This window comes from Lagenorhynchus albirostris, chromosome 18 (genome assembly GCF_949774975.1).
Source record: "Lagenorhynchus albirostris chromosome 18, mLagAlb1.1, whole genome shotgun sequence".
Classification (NCBI taxonomy): Eukaryota; Metazoa; Chordata; class Mammalia; order Artiodactyla; family Delphinidae; genus Lagenorhynchus; species Lagenorhynchus albirostris.
Genome location: NC_083112.1, coordinates 24135345 through 24146765, shown reverse-complemented (window position 1 = coordinate 24146765; position 11421 = coordinate 24135345).

The window sequence follows — 11421 nt, the reverse complement described above, 5'->3', positions numbered from 1 at the left end:
AACCACAGTGGTATGACGTGGTAGCAGTTCTGCTTTCCCTCCTCGGAGACCTTATTAAACTGGAGGTGGTTTAGCTTAAGATGCTAAGGAAATTTCAGGGTGAGAAATACTGCTGAGGTACATACCTAATGGCTTTAGTGCAAATTGTAGTTAAAAATTCTGGTTCTCTTTTCAGCTTTGTAATTATTCAGCCCCTTGCAAAACTCATAAGCTTTCCCTACCTTATTTCCACCTCGTTAAGGATGTTATATTGATTGATACTGATGTTGATATGTCTGGAAATAGAAAATATAGAGTACTCAGAAAATTTAGGGTACTCAGCAATGCAAAGAAGATTTTAATGTGTTATTATTATTTATGATTTTAGGATAAATGGCAGCACAGTTCCTAGCACAATCAGTGTTAATTAAAATAGTGCCATTTAATGAATCATTTTATATACACAGTCACGTTTTTCAGTTAGTACGCTGGTTATGCATACTTTTTTATGGTCCTTCTGGCAGAACTGACCCAAAGGTTGACAGTGAATTTCACTGTTAGTTGTAGCTGTGACTAACAGTTTATAAGTGATCAGAGAATGTAAGGCAGTCAGAACAAATGGATTCCCAGGCTGGACTGGTAGTGACGAGTGTCTGTACCCACATAGCTGCACTACTAATAAGGGCCTAGTGGTTTACCTCCAGGCTAATGATATTTCCCAGCTGTTGAGGATATGGGACTTGCTGAAGTCCCTGAACCACAGTGAGAAATTCTCTGGCTCCTGAACTCCTGGGATAAGTCTAGAAGCTGAAGAAGTCTTCCTTTGCCTTTTGAGGCTGGTAAAAGGATAGTACGTTTAAATTGTCTTTCTTTTTTTAATTAAAAAAAATTCCAGGAACTTAATGTCTGGGAAAGTAAATCAAACCAAATCAGATGATACATTTTAAGTTATTCTTAGGAAAATTTCTAGTTATAAATAGGCAGTGGAGCTGTCTATACTTGGAGAAAATGTGAAAAACTTTAGCAGTGTCTTTTTGAGAATGGGCGAAAGAGACCTGTTATAGAGTTAAGAAGTTCTCTGCCATTTCATCTTGGCAAACTGATTCTCAGGGACAGAAAACCGGAATTTTTTGCTGGTCTTTATCACCGTTTGGCAAGGGTTTCAAGCTTAGGATGTAGATACTTGTTTCTTAGTGCCTTTGAAAAGTAATTGAAGTCACTTTGGGAAGGATAAATATTTAGGTAAGCTGAATTATCCTTTTTCTGTTAAGTGGCCTGAATTTTAGTAGTAAAATCAGCCATTCGGAGGAAATGAGGGGTGGGACAGGTCAGGAAAAGATCTAAGCTGGCCTGGGCTTGAGTTAAGGGTGTATAAACTGGTAAAGCAAGGAGACAAAAACACTTTATCAATTTAAGAACAAACCAAACAGATCTGCCACTCATCTTTATATATACACAAGTTTATTTTATTATAAAATACTAGCATGAAGCCATTTGAAATGTATAGGTTAGAGACTGGACAGAAGAAAAGTTAACATTTTTGGATTAATCTGAGAATGTTTCATGGGGAAAAAAATAAGATAAATGGCATAGAGGCTTGGAATGGATTGGATGTTATGTGAATGAAAATGAGGTACCGTGTAAAAGAGTTTGTGTTTGGGAGTCCAGCAGATCTGTTCATTGATGTTAGTGGAGCTCTTTTTCTTCATCCCTGATAGGAGAGCTAAAACCCTCAAAGTTACTGTGAAGCACATAGTGACTGCTTACCCAGTGTTTTTTCTTTGACCTCTTCTGATGTCTTGAGATTATTTGGCTGCAAGGAACAGAAACCATTTGAATTAACTTACTTAAAAAGGGCGTTTGTCCTGCAGTTGCAGGACTGCCTCTGAAGCCCAGCTCAGCGTCCTGGAAACCAGAACATCTTGAGGCAGTTACTCTGCCAGTTTTTCTCTGGAAACACATGACATAGTCTTGTGTCCCTATGACTCTGTAATGTCTGTTACAGTTTCTTTCAGATTGACTCTCTTTAAAGCTCTTGGTTTCTGCTTCCCCATACCTTTGGTTTGCATGAAACTTTGGTTTGCTGTGGTGACAACACAAGATATTTTGATTTTGTAGCACGGTTCTCAACAAATATCTCCATATCTTAATTCTGAAATTTCTGGAGAGATACTTCAGTTGGTCAGGTACCTACTTGTAGTCCAGTTGGCTGAGGGTGGGGGAAGATGGAAATGGGAAAATGGGTGGGGGAGGAGATGTAGGTGTGTCTCACAGTTTGTACTTTTTCAGACTGGGTACTGCAAGTTCTCTAGTGCAGGGGGTGTGAACAAGGGGAGAAAAGGTGGGTACTTCTGGTGTACTTCTAACATCCTGCAGTTTTGAGTTTTTCCCTAGTACTGTGCTAAATTTGCTCTCAGCAGTGATCTCCTTCAGGACAGATTCTCCTAGGTGTGTGAGGGCAAATTATGTAAATGTTTTGTGCCTCAGTTTTCTTATGTGTAAAATGGGTGCAATAACAGCACCTTCTGTTGTGAAAAACATGGCGTGACTGTGACTGAGGGCAAGCTGTGTGGCGGGCACTGTGGCGCGGACTCCTGCAGCGTTTGGAGAAGGAAGGATATCATTCCTGCCCTCAGGAGTTTACAAGTCTACTGCTGACCACGCCATACTTAAAACTGTTTCTTGACTTCAGTGACACCTAAATTCTGAATCTCTGCCTCACCTGCTTTGACTGCCACTTATTTGTGGTTCTTCGTTTACCTGCCGGGAACCCTTTATCAATCATGCTTGTCCTCTTAGATTCTCTCTTGATCCTCTGTTTTTTCCCTGTCTCTAGGATCAGCTTTCAAGCTCTGGATATGCGGATGATTCCTAGAGTAACATCTCTAGCTCTCACCGCGCCAACTGAATGTATTTTTTAGGTGCCCTTTGGATAGTACCTTGACATAAAATAATGCTGTCTGCCAGTTATTTCTTCTAGCTCCCCAAGCGTGAAACCTAGAAATTATCCTCCACACTCTTCCTGTTTTTATGCCTCATGTATTCTGTCGGTTAATAAGTTCTGCACAGGCTTTTAGAATGTCTCCTCTGTGCCAAGCACTGGACCATCTACAAGGCAGATCCGTTCACTCATTCCTGCTGCTGGCAGCTTAGGATAGAGCCTTATTACTATTTGCAAGAGGTGCTTAAATGCTTTTTCAGCCATATACTCTTAAGAGTCGTGGCATCACAGATGTTACTGATAAGGAAAACTGTGTTCCTGAGTTAAAATTCTGAACATATTTTTTGTTAAAAATAATCTTGTAGGTGGGAGTTATGCATAAGGTTAAGAACATTATTACTCTACCTTCTAGGAAGCATATTCACATTGAAAGCACAGCCTCAATATTTTAGGGGTTTTTTTTTAAAGTTGTGTTTATTGTTGGTATACAGGAAACTATAGAGAAGCAAATATCTTAATAGATAATCAATTAGGTTACAGTCACATCTTTTTTACATGATTGACTATTGTTTTGAAAGACAAAGTAGTAACTGATAGCTGTGGTATTTTTAGATTTTATAAGTTAAACAGCAGGTCTGTACCCAAGGAAGAAGCTAACATTTCAGTTCCTTCTATATGAGGTACTGTTTTTAAATGTATTATTTAATTGCATTCTCATAGCCATCCTGTGATGGCTGAAGATGAGCCTCAGCTTCCTTATCTGCAAAAAAGGGATAGCATCCCCTTCACACCACTGTTTGCTATTAGGTATTGTTCTGGTTTGTTTGTGATGGTTGCTCTGGGGTTTACAAGGTAACTTAGCAATATCACTTCTTGTGTAGTGTAGGGACAGTATTTTTTCAATTCCAGCACACCACATGCTATGTGTTATTTTATCATACACTTTACTTCTAAACCCCATATTACACTGTTATTGTCAGTTTAAAGTTGTTCTTTAAGGAATTAAAAAAGGAGAAAATATTTTTTTATATTACCCTCATATTGACCCTTTGAGGTATTACCCTTAGTTTAGACCCAAATTTCCATCAGGTATTGTTTTTCTTTTGCCTGTGGAATTTTTTCCTTCTTGTTTTAAACAGTGATTCTAGTGATGGTTGGCTGGTGATGAATTCTCACAGCTTCTTTTAGTTCACATTATTTTGCCTTAATTTTTGAAAGATGTTTGGGTATGGATATCTGGGTTGACACTCTTTTTAGATGTTGCTCCATTGTCTTATTTTGTGGTTTGGCATAGTTTCTGATAAGAAATTTGTTGTCTGTCTTTGTTCTTCTGTATGTAATGTGTACTTTTCTGTCTGGTTGCTTTTAAGATTTTTCTCTTTATCACTGGTTTTCAGAAACTTGGTTATGATGTATATGGGTGTGGTCTTCCTCGTGTTTATTTTTCTTAGGGTTTGTTAATCTTCCTTGCATCTATCAGTTTTTGGTTTTCATCAACTTTGGGAAGTTCTGAGCCATTGTGTTTTCATATATTGCCCCCTTGCCCCCCCCACACACAATTTTTAGGATTCCAGTTATTCACCTTTTACAGTGGGCCATCGATGCTGCTTTGCTTGTTTGTTTTTAAGTTTCTCTGTGCAGCATTTTGGATAGTTTCTATTGCTAGGTCTTTAAATTCACTGAACTTTTCTCTTGCAGTATCGAATCTGTTATTAATTGCATCTGGTATGTATTTTATTTTCATCTCTAGAAGTTCAATTTGAGTGTCTTCCCTCTTCTGTTTCTTTCCTTATCATGATCATCTTTTCCTCTCCCTTCTTAAGTGTATGGAACACATTTGTTCCAATAATATAGTTTTAACATCTTTTCTGTTCATTCCATCATCTCTTTCATTTGTGGAGCTGCACTTAGTGACTTATTTCCTCCTGCTTATGGGTCATATTTTTCTCCTCTGTTGTATACCTGATAATTTTCGACTGTGTACCAGTCACTGAATTTTATGCTGTTGCTCGCTCAGTTTTGTTGTAATCCTTAGGAGTGTTGGGTTTAGTTGGGGTTAATAGGTCGGTCATTTGGAATCTGTTGGGTTGTTTTGAGGCTCGCCTTTAAGCTTTGTTAGGGTGAGTCCAGAACAGCCTTCCGCGTAGTGCTGACTTAGTTCCTCAACTAAAGCAATTCCCTTCTGAGGAGTCCATCCATTACCTGATACATTACAAAGTTTTCCCACTCTGGTTGGTGGGAATGCGGACTGTTCCCAAGCCCTGTCTGGCTCCAGGTGTTGTTTGGCCTACTGCTCTCTAGTCGTTATTTCCCCAACCTCAGCTACTCAGCACAGATCAGCATTCGGTCAGGGACCCTAGGGAAGCCCACCTGCAGATCTCTAAAGCTCTCACTCTTTCTGAGCTCTCCCTCCAGTATATCTGCCCTGCAAGTTCTAACCACCTTGGCCTTCCCAAACTACGACCTCTGTTTCTGCAGCTCGGTGAGACTGCAGACTGCTTAGCTTTCCTCTCCTTGTGTTGTGACCTGGAAGTGTTTCTCTTCTCTCAGGGATCATAGTCTTGCGTTGTCTCTCGTCTGATGTTTGAAAAGCAATGTTTCATATATTTTGCCCTATTTAGTTATATTCAACAGAATATTTTTAACACTTGGACATTTGGGATTTGGCCAAAATATGTACTTGGAGCATTTATTATAAATATTATAAAAGTAGAAATTATTGGAAACTTTTAATATATTTTCACAAATAATTCATTAAATGTAAAAGTGTCCATTCCAACATTTAAAGGTCAGCTTTGCTCTTTAAAAATAATTGCTTTTTATTTATTCAGTGGACGTTTGAATGCTTACTGTGCTAGAATACAAATACAATAAAAAACACTTGTCTTCAAAACTCACAAAAGGAGGGAAGCATGCAAACAATGGCATCAAAGGAATAAAGGACAAACCACTGTGGGGACATAAAGGAGGTGGCTACTTGTTCCGGCAAGGAGGGATACAGGAGATGAGCCAAGCGTTCTCAAGAAGGGAGGTCCTTGAACTGATGTGTGAAGAGTAAGTAGCAGTTCAGCTGATGGAGGAGAGGGTACATCTGAGGGAAGTTTAGGAGGATGATGGGTTAGGGTTTGGTTATTGACTAGATGTGATAGTCAGTAGTGACTGAGGGAAAGACCTACTGGCTTGACTGGTTTACTGGGTGTTACTGATACAGAGAAAACAGGAGGAGATTGTTTAGAGAGGAAAGTTTTATTCAGTTTTTGAACATGCTGATTTTGGAGTAACTGGGATATTTACTTGGAAGTATCTAATAAAAATTGGGTATAAGGAACTGAAACTCAGGTGCAAGAACTGAACTGGAGATATATGTTGGGGAGTTATTTGCATAGTTAAACCAGAGGTAGAAATAAAATATCCTTGGAAGACTAAATAAAATGAGTACCAAAGAGGAGGTTAGAATTATTAGTCATTGAGTAACGAGTTATGAAATAATTTTGGAAGGAGACTAATGTAATGGCTAAAGAGATAGATAGACAACATAGGGTACTTGTAAAAGATACAGATTTCTGGGTTCCATGTAGACTTCCTGAATTCAGATCTTGTTGGAGGGAGGTAGTAGATTTAAGCTGATCCGTACAGGTACTGAAGTCAGAGAACTAGTGCAGGAGGAGGAGGGTCAAAATAGGACAGTATTGTCGATAGAGGGCTAGGAAGGAATTTCAGAGAGTCCTTGGCTCTGTTAGCTCATGGTAAAAAAAAGATCAAGAAATATATGATGCTGACCTGAATACTTAGGCCAGAGGAGAGGAGAGGAAAGACTTTGGAAATATTTTTCTTATTATAAAAGAATTTATGCACATCTAGAAACACATAATTGCATCTACCCAGATAAAGCCAATGTTTATACCCATCTAGTGTATGTTCTCTTTTATATTGCATGTATTATATAAATGCACACATGTAGTCATAGAGGTTTTACACAAAATGGGATAATGTGAACATGCTGGAACCTGCCTTATTTTATTTAATAATCTATCATCTTTCCATATTATAGGTATTTGACATTTTATGATGTTAAAAAAAATCCTAGTTGTCACAAGTGGCCACTATCATGAGTTTAGTCTATATCTATCATAGTATTTCCTAGGCCTGTACAAACACACACATGAGTGTCAGTTGTGTGTGTATATAATTTTAAAAATAAAAATCTCAAGTAGAGAGCACACTATTTACATTGTCCTGTAACTTGCTTTTTCCCTTAATATATTGTGGACATGCTGTCACATCAGTATGTGTTGCTCTCTTTCCAACAGCTGGGTAATAGTCATATGAAAGTATTATAATTTATTTGAATTGATGGGCTTCTAGGTTATCTTTAGCTTTTCATCCTTTTTTGTTTTCGTGAATATTCTTTCACATATATCTTTGTGAATTTTGTGCAAGTACACATGTAGGATAAATTTTCAGAAGTGAAATCGCAGGATCAAAGGGGTAGGTGTAATATATTCAAAGTGTCCAATACCTGTTTACTGTTTATAATTGTTTCTCTATCTTTCATTTGTTTTCTTTTACGTTCTGTGATATTTCTTAAAACTTCCTTGGTTGTAATATCTATTCTGCTTTTTTGCTGCTTCTCAGAGGATTTCATTTATTTTATGGTGGTGTTTTTATATCCTGTGGCTTTCCTGAGCTCCAGCAGCTTACTTTTCAGTTGTCTGCGTTGCCCATCTGTACTTTGGCTCTGATCTGCTTTTTAAAAAATTATCCAGGTTCACTTTAATTTATTTGACTCTAGGGAAACACCCTTAGTTATTCCCTATTTAGGACTCTTGTTTACTCACCAAGAATGGGACACAAAACAAAAAAGCATTAAGTGAAAAGTTTATTATTGTAACATAAAGGTGTTCCAAGGGAAAATACTGTATTTTTGCTCCATTTGTGAAATCTGTCTAAAACTACATTCTCTCTAATTATAAAAGATGGTGAGGGAACCCTACTGTGTTACTTTCTCCCCCCATCTGCCTTTGTATCTTTTCAAAGATGATTTTTGTTTCTTTGCTTTATCAGAAGTATGAGTCATGTCATCTCATGCTGGATTCACTTTTATGGACTGTTGCGTAGATATTCTCTCATAGGTTTTTTTTCTTTGTGAGGTTAATATTTTACTTATGTTTTAAGTTGAACACAAAGCTATGGAGTAGGATTCAGTAAGTGTATTTTTCTTCAATGAGTGAAGCGAGTGTAAACGTGGAATTAAATTTAGTTTCTTTTTTATTAATATAAATTCTGAGGTACTATTCTAAAAACAGATAATGTGAGTTTCGGGTGGCATGAGTATATTTGTCCAGAGTGTTTTTCTTTCTTTAGTATATCTCTTATGTGGTTTTTTGTTTTGTTTTGTTTTTAAATGATTCTTCGTAGGTCCATACTGGATTCTTTAGTACTCAGCTTTGAAAAGGGTGTTCTATTTAGGTCGGCTGTTGAGGAATATTGCAGGTAATGAACTGGGGTAGCTTGAGGTGTCAGATCCGGGATGTTGTATCAGAGCCCCCTGATCTTCCCCTACTTCCGTGTGACTGTTTCTTCCCTCAGGGGCTTGGCCTGTTGCACCTCCACCTTCAGGTGAGGTAATGGGTCAGTAGTTTCTTGCCTGGTGAAGCCTCCAGTGAGTTCGAGTTTAATCTTTGCTCTTGTTGACTTTAGTCAGCAGCTGCAAAGGTCATTGCTGTCTCTCATCTCTTTTCCCAACACCGCCCTCTCTGCAAGGTTAGGGGTCTGAGAAAGTAAAGATGCTCTGTGTGCTGGTCCTCTGTCCTTCCAAGTTGTGTGTAATGGCTGCCCTCCTGGCATTGTGGGAATGCACTCTAGGTAATTCAGTCTCTCTCCTGTTTCTGGCATCTAGAGTGCTTCTTTATTTCCCTCTATTACGAAGTGTGGTGAACAGCTTTTCAAGCCTATATACACTGTAGAGAAGAGGGTAAGAGCCTGGGTGCTAGAATTTGAAGATTTGGATTTGCATCTCAGCCCTCTACTGCTTACTGTGTGGGCCTGGTGAATTGTTAACCCCTTCCTCTTGCCTCGGTTTTTCTCATGGTAGAACTGGAGTACTGCTCTGCCAGTCCTAAGGATTAAATGAGATGTGCAAGGAAATCTCTTAGCAGAGCAATTGGTGCATTATAAACTCTCCTTAGAACCCTCGCTGCTCCAGGAGCATCAGTTCCTTTGATGAATTCCCAGAAATAGAACGGTTGTGTCATAGGATAGGAATATTTTCAGGGTTCTGACATGCAGTACAAAATTGCCCTCCAGAAAGGTGGTGCCGGTCTACTCCGGAGATGAATTTGAGTACTTCACTTTGCTGGCACCCTTGTGTTGGCCTCTATATTTTATATGTTTTATGTGAAGTTTGAGGCAAGTCCACTTGCCCATGAGGGTTTTTGGCAGCTGAAAAAAAAGGAGAGTGACTTGGCCTGGGACAAAGAAAAGAATTATTTTCTTGCCTTGGTTACATAGACCTGTGTATTTCCACCTTGTTTTGAGAATTTTGGTCCTTTTGATCATTTTGGTCCGTAAGTAAATATTTAATTTTTCTCTTACCTATGTTTTATGGTTTCCCAAGTGCCTCCCCTAAATTTTCCATTTGATTCTTACAATAAACTTGTCCAGTAAGTAGGATAATATGCATCGAGGTAATATACATCATACACACCTATGTAATATACATGGAGGAAACAGATGCAGAGATATTGCAATTTACCTAGAGGAAACAAAGCTAATGAGAGGTACAACAGGGACACAAATGCTACTTTTCTGCATCCTGGTGTATGGTTCTTTATCTTGTGCTATCGGGACCTCCCTTGCCTTTCTGACAATTTTGCTGCAATTCCAGTCATTAATCAAATTTTATTGTTAAAGAGACCACTAGGATTTTTCTTAGTTCAGAATAGAATAGGAATTTTTTGTCTAAAAAAGAATTCTTTGTGAAAAATCAGAATATAGAAATCTCTAAAGGGAGGTGCATGTGTGTGCCTGTCTGCACACACACTTAGTTTTATCTCTGTTGTGGAAGAATATAAAATTAGAACTCCACTAAAATTTAGGGTTTTTTTTCCCCAGTTCTGCAGGGGACTAGGTTGTGGTTTTGCCTATAAATGTCTTCATAGTATAAATTGATATTAAGTAAATGTCTTGAAAACCTCAACTAGGTAATTCTTGAGAAGACCAGTTTGATTGAAACTAATTAGCCATTTCTCAAATCTTTATTGATTCAATTTTTTTAGTGTTTAGTGATTTAGTATTCAGTTCTCACTCCTGCCCTTTACTGTAATAAAACATTTTCCTTGTAAGACTCTGATCCAAATGGGCTATATTTGCCTTGTTCTCCTCCGTATCTATAGCATGTAATGCAAGTAGATTTTGAATGAAGGGACAAGTTACTGTGGTCAAATGTGGATATTGAGTGGTTAATGCCCAGGTTGATTTAAGCTCTAAAAGATATTTCATTAAAGCATTGATAAAAAGCTGAGACTTAGTTTCAGAGTTTCTCCCAAGGAGGATGTGTATGTGTGTGTGTATAAACACATGTCTGTGCATGTGTTTTAAATACTACAGTATTAATCATTTAACTTGGATGTTTTTGAACTCTCGTCATTGGTATGCTGTTGAGATTCCTATATAAGGGCTTTGCTTTTATCTGATTTTATTTGATATGTACAGATTTCGTATTCTCATTTGTTTATTATTAAACCTTTCTGCCCGAGAAATAAGAATGTTTAGAGCATTCACAGTTGCTGTAGGGATAGAGTGACTTTTAGGAGGCAAGAAGGCTGAGATTCTTTTTGTGACGTTCTCTGCTTTAGATTTTTAAAAGGCTTTTGAAATATTTCTTATCGAGGCTTTCAAATATTTTCTTATTTGTAATAAAAAAGGGCAGTGAGATTGACTACATAAGGATAAACTAGTTTATAATCATTTTGAACCTAAAAAGATTTTTGTAATAATTTGGTATCTCGTTAAGGTGCCAATATTTGTATTTTTCAAATATTCATGTTGGATTGCTTAATAAATTTTTACGTCTCAGAATTCTTATGTTTTTTTTTTTGTAAATGACTGAATTTAAAGAAGTTATCTTAGCACAAAATGCTTGCTTGAATCACTAAGATCAATAAAATAGTTATTTTCTTTTAATATTTTTTCTTTAGGTCTTTTGTGGACTAACTCTTCACTGATTACCTACAACAGCAGTATAGTTATGGCGACCTTCCAGACTTTCAGAAACAGTCACATGAAAACTAGAGCATCTGTCAGAAAAGTAAGTTCACTGTATTGGATTCCTTTTAGTGATAGTTTTAATAAAAATGTTGATCAGTTTTTTTGAAGTCGAAGTCTTGTTAAGCAGCTATGCTATGGTATTCTTGTTTTTAAAATGAATCTTATTATTGAAATGAATAATGATAAAATACTGCAAAGATTGGCATATATGAAAATAGTGATATGAAATCATG